Consider the following 6396-nt stretch of genomic DNA (forward strand, 5'->3'; position numbering starts at 1 on the left):
CTAAGGAAGCAGGTGTTTAGGAAAAAAAAAAAAAGATACAGGTTTTGAAAGCAAACACTTTCAGTAGCATAAAGACACAGGTGCTATTCATCAAGTGGATGTACTTCCTGCTACCAGGAAATTTTCTTTAAGAAAATCTATTATGCATGGTTCTCACTTAACCTAGGTATCAGGCATGACTTCACCAGTAAGAACTGGAAGGCACAAACCAGGGTGTCATTACAATGATGAGAAATGTATTCTCTGACAAATGGGACAATGCAGTAATACAAGAAATAGATATTATGTCCAGCACATGTGCCAAAGAAGCTCCTGTGATGCGTAGTCCATACCTTCTACAGTGCTTCAGGGGTGATCTGTATTCAGAAATTTGCTGACCAGTTCTGAATAAGGCCAGAGAAGGGAAGAGGTCTTTGATTCACATTGGGCTGTGTGGGAGAGTGGAAAGCAGGAGCGCCCCAAGCTGAATTACACCAGAGTCCATATATGGAGCTGCTCAGAAGAAATAGGGATAAAATTCTGTCAGGAAAAAGAAAGAAGAAACAGGTTTTGGGAAACATAATCTATTCTGCTGAAATTTTCAGAAGTGAACTTTTTTTTTTTTCTTTTTTAAAATAATATTGAAACTATTTGATTTGCCAAGATGAGGATTATCTGTTTGAGGAAGTATTAGTGTCTCACTCCAGCTTCATTGTTTTGAGTAATTTACTAAGGTTTTACAACATTTTCAATATTGTATTTCTATACCACAGTCACTTTGACACTATATAAAGAGTGTTCAGAATAAAATTACTTTCCTATTTATTTGTCCTAACAATGATGCAGATGCAAAGATATGAAATTTTGGATCATTGTCTAGTTTCAAATTGTAACAGTTTTGGAATACTGGTTTTTCTTGTAAAACAGAAATTACATGTTCTCAGCATCTCTGTTGGTAGGAGTTCAGTTCTGCAACTTTAACATGTTCAAAGCAAGACAGATTAAACCCAGTTTATAGATGCGAATGAGCCTGAAGTAATTTCTTAGTATCCAGGGCTTTTCCAAGAACATTTTCCCACATTTGTGCACTGTGGTCTAAAAGGGAAGAGAAGAACATTCAGATTAGAAGGCTTCTTATCTATTGCCCTGTATGTACTAAAAACAGAAATAGAGAATTTTTGGCTCGAGGTTTTCAGGTGATTACAGCCCTATGCTTTACAGACCACTCTTCTGATGGGTGTGTTTCCCAGGGGCAACACAGAAATCTCTTGCAGAGTTCAGGGCTGTAATACTGATAGGTTTTTGTATCTTTGAACTCAAGCTTGTTTTGCTGTTGTGGTTAAGAAACCTAACTGTTCCGTTATCTTCTCCTTAAGGGTAAAGGGGAAGGAGACATGAATTATTCTGCAAAATTTTCAGGGATTGCTGAGCAGGCTCTTGACTATTTGAAGCCCGGTGGCTTACTAAGGAGATGCTGTGTTGCCCTTGTGTTCAGCCCTGTGATGCTGTGATGAAATAGGACTCGGAGCCTCAGGGGGTACAAGATAGGAGTTAATATGAAATTGTTATGCAAATTTCTTCTGTATAATAGAGCAGTAATAAACATAAATTTCGAATACTCTATCATGAAATAGATGAATAGAAGCCAGCAGAGCTATACCAGATAGGTATCTGAAAACAGAACTGGAAACTTTTCAGGTGGTGCTTTCAGATTGTCAGGAGTGTTCTACATTTTAGAGTTCAAAATGAAGGGCTGTGTTTTTTTTTCTCAGGCATTGCACTCTAACAATAGAGTGTACGCTAGCAACACCTTGCCAGAAAGAAACGTTACTTACACGGGGTTATGTTGTTACTTCTAATAAAGCACTGGACTCCCAAATTGCTGCATCAATGTTTTTGGTTTTTATATTATATACAAAACTTTATACAAGGAAGAAAATGCAGACATTCTTGATTGCCCCGCTTAGGGATTTGATAATATGAGCTGAATAGGAGGAAGACAGTGCACTATAGAGCAAAATCAGCAGCACAGACCATGGTTTCTCTTGGTGTTTCTGTCTGACAATTTAAAACTTAATTAGCCTTCATTTATTAAAAGGCAGCATTGTTGAAATTTACCACAAATACATGGATGCTGCTCTCCCTTAATATCATCAGACCAGATCCTTGGAAAGAATAATGCATTAGGCAACCATGAACCTGAAGAGTTATTGGATATTAGAGACAAGGAGAGTAGCAAACCTCCTATTTTTTATGAACTTTAAAAGGGAAAGCATTCATGACCCAAATACACTTACTCTCTGTAGCTCACTATCACTTAAACACAAGTATAGTATTAAAATGAACTTACAAACTCCTCAACTTCCTTTGCTGGCTTTCTGCCTGAACTTAGAGGAGTCTCTACATTTGAAGTGTTCCCAGTAATCACAGGGGACTAAGCCAATGCCAATTGGAAATTAAGTTCTCTTTACAAGCTCATTCATTCTTTACCCCCTCCTCAGAGGAGGAATTCAGCTATAACCTAGGCACCAACATCAGACAGAATAGTTATGGTAATTGTCTACATAATGCATCAGAAAAGTAAGACAAAATCTTTTAACTTTTGCTTCTTAGATTAATCTCCTTTCCCATTTACTAGAAAGATAACATATACACCGAGTGCCACTCAGTATGAGAAATAGCACTTGATATTTTAATTAAATAGAAAACCATACTTTTCTGGTTTTACAAAGTAACTATTGATAATATTTAACAAAATACTACATTTATTTTCCAGAATGATGTATTTGAAAGGGAATAAGGGACAGCATGAAAAAAGACACTTAAAAAGCAATAAAAGGATGATATTGCAAGTTGTCATTGTTTTTAAGAACAGTTTCATTTTTTTCACCCACAAATCAATAATCTAGAAAATTAGCTCCATTTAGAGTGATATTTTGACTGAAGAGATGGCTAAAAGATAAAAATTACATTTGAACTAGTTATCATGGCTACATGAACCCTTCATAAAAATGAGAAAACCACTTAATACAGTGGAAAGCTGGGAACCATAACAGTTATTTTTTGCAAAAGATATAATAGGTACAATATGGGAATATTGAGAAACATAGAAATATTATAGACTATCACAGTGTGAGAATTTGCATCTTAAAATGAACATACTTGATTAATGATATTTAAAATGTTAAATATTTTATTGCAAGGGCTTTATTCCCATTTAAATATATTTTGATCAGATCTGTTGCAGGATAATGTGAAGGACTTTAGAGTTTTTCTGCTCCCTTTAATGAGTGTGTGATCAGGATCTTCCTTTAAGCATCCCCTTTATATAGATTCCCTTTTTATATGAGTCATGTGACATTTGGCTTAGGGAAGAGCAGCTGGAAAGCTATCTGGTGGAAAAGGGCCTGGGGGGGCTGGTCGGCAGCCAGCTGGGCATGAGCCCCCCGTGTGCCCAGGTGGCCCAGGAGGCCAGCAGCACCCTGGCTGGTGCCAGCAGTGCTGTGGCCAGCGGGAGCAGGGCAGTGCCCGTGCCCCTGCCCTCGGCACTGGGGAGGCCGCCCCTGGAATGGCGCGGTGGGCTCTGGGCCCCTCGCTCCCAGACAGAGCCTGAGGGGCTGGAGCGTGTCCAGAGCCGGGCAGGGGGCTGGGGAAGGGGCTGGGGCACAAGTGCTGTGGGGAGCGGCTGGGGGAGCTGGGGGGTCAGCCTGGAGAGGAGGACACTCAGGGGGAACCTTATTGCTCACTACAACTACTTGAGAGGAGACCATAGCCAGATGGGGTCAGTCTCTTCTTCCAGATAACAAGCGACAGGACAAGAGGAAACAGCCTCAAGTTGTGACAGAGGAGGTTTAGATTGGGTATTGGGAAAAATTTCTTCACTGAAAGGGTTGTCAAGCACTGGAACAGGCTGCCTAAGGATGTGGCGGAGTCACTATCCCTGGAAGCATTTAAAAATCCTGTAGATGTGTTGCTTAGGGACATGGTTTAGTGGTGGACTTGGCAGTGCTGGGTTAACAGTTGGACTTGATGGTCTCAGAGGTGTTTTCCAACCTTAATGTTTCTATGATTTACAGGGTCATGCTTAACCAGCTTCCTTATAGTAGGGAGTTGATACTAGTCATGAGTGTCTCAGAGATTTTGATTCACTTGGGCTTCTTTCAGTGGGATTGTGGAGTGAACAAGTATTTAATACTAAAAGAGAAAAATGTCAAGGATAATCTAATAAAGCTTTTATAGGAATGCTGCTAAGTAATCTTTTAACGAGAAATGCTTGTATCACACTGTTTTTATGACTTTCTGTGGAGTAGCCAAGACTCAACTTTTTCAGGTCAGATGGGTCCAACATTCATGTCATTGCTTGGATGAACTGGGAGAAGCCATGTTGTTAAAGGTGCCTCATTTTACACTCTAGTTGTACCCATAAGGAAAAAAGGTACTGCAGCACAGACAGCTGAGAGGTACACAGCTGTCTGCCTTTTATTAATAAAAAGCAAGTTGTTGTAGAACAGTCTGCACTGTCCTAAGGATGAGTAGATCCTCGTTCTTTTAGTATAATTGGGATCACAAAGGACAAGATATAGTTCATACCTTCCTCTAATCTAAGTGTCTGTTATGTCTTCCACTGGACAGGACAGGTCACTACCTCTAGCCTTTTGTTGATCCCCGCCCACATTGCACAAGCTTAATGAAACAGCAGCGAAGAATTCAGCAGAGGTTGAAGGTTTTCAAGCTTATAAGGAAGAGTATTTAGAAGCTATGTATCAAGAAGAAAAGTTATCTAAAATATTCTCCCAGTGTTTGACAGGCAATTCGGATTCAGACAGAAAAAGTCAATTGTGTACATGTGACAAACTAATATGAAATTATATTAGACTTTTCTGCTACAAACAGTCATTGAACATCCAATTTACACTCTATATTTAGTTATGATAAACAGAATAAAAGGCAACAGGCTGAAGAAGCAGGAGAAGCCATATCCAGTACAGGATCCTTTGATGGGAAGTGATATTCAGTGACCCAAAAAGGGCCTTGCAGCCCTTAGTTCCAGAGAAGATCAAAGGAGATGTAATTAAAATATAATTTGGCTGGAGAAATTATTCTCAAAATATGACACAGAAAAGTTATTAGTGCTTGAAATTTCTGTAATTTTACCAATATATTGGCACTAAAAAGACATGGCAGTAATAATATAATGAAATTTGAATTTGCTGAGCTGAAATGAGTTCATTAAAAACAATAGGTTCATAGTGGCTTTATTGTAGCAGCAATTTGATATGTAAGAAAGTTATAATAGAATGTGATAGACAAGATGGATTTTTGTAACTACATCAGAATTCTAAGTCCTGACTTTACTTACAGTCCTAATTTATAACTACCTCCCCTCCATAAAAATCATCCCTTTACTTGTAATTATCAGACAGCGAAAAAAGACATGAGGGTAATCTAACGAAAGCTCAGTGGTCTTTATAGCAAAACAAAACTGGTACTAGGGTGACCTTTAGAGGGAAATCTGGAAGGCTGTATAATCTGATTGTCAGACTTTACCGCAAAATCAGAGACTCATATTTATATGCTCAGGCAGGTGTTCATGTACTGATCTGATTTATTCATCCATGCCAATGCTGAGAATTATTTGTTAAAATAAAAACCTGGCAATGTGCAAAATGAAAATACAGAACTGGAAATGCCTGGTATTGTTAACAAACCCATTCTAATGTGCAGAGAGAAAGGATTTCCATCACGCTATGGATTGTTCCTAATTTTTTAGTGATTTTAATAGTGTACCATAAGTTTATGTTCCAAGGTTAAAAAGCGCCCCCCCTCCAATAGAAGTCTGTTCTGGTTGCTACCTGAAACAAACAGTAATTTTGCATCTTAAGGGCTGAAGGTAAGAATCAAAGTTGCAAAGAGAAATATTTTCTCTCTTAATTAACTACATTAACATTTTTGGTTTTAATGCTCATGGAGCTATAATGTTTCTCTGCGTAACAGCCAAGCAAATCATTAGAATGGCAAACAGCAGCTATGTTTGTGTTAAACTCAAATGGAACCAAACTGTAAAATGGCTTAAATTGTGCCTAACACGTTATGGATTATGTGTTCGGCCTAATGCCACCCTCTCTACTTGGATAGAGGAACAAACACAAAAAGAGTTTCAGCAGAGGATGGTTTTGAATGATTTTAATGTTTGTAAATAAAGAATTCAGAAAGCTACGGGTCCTACACAACTGACTGGGGAAAAGGGTACATGAATGTGTCCCTTGTAGCTAGACAGACACGGTGCTGTTGCCATATGAGTTCTTAAAAATTCCACTGTAACTTTCTGGATAAGTAAACAGTCACAGACCCCGTACTGTGGCTGAGCTGTTCTTTGTTGCACTTCTCATCTAGACTGCTTGCTGAACCAACAAAGAC

This window comes from Falco punctatus, assembly GCF_963210335.1.
Source record: "Falco punctatus genome assembly, chromosome: Z".
NCBI classification, from domain to species: Eukaryota; Metazoa; Chordata; class Aves; order Falconiformes; family Falconidae; genus Falco; species Falco punctatus.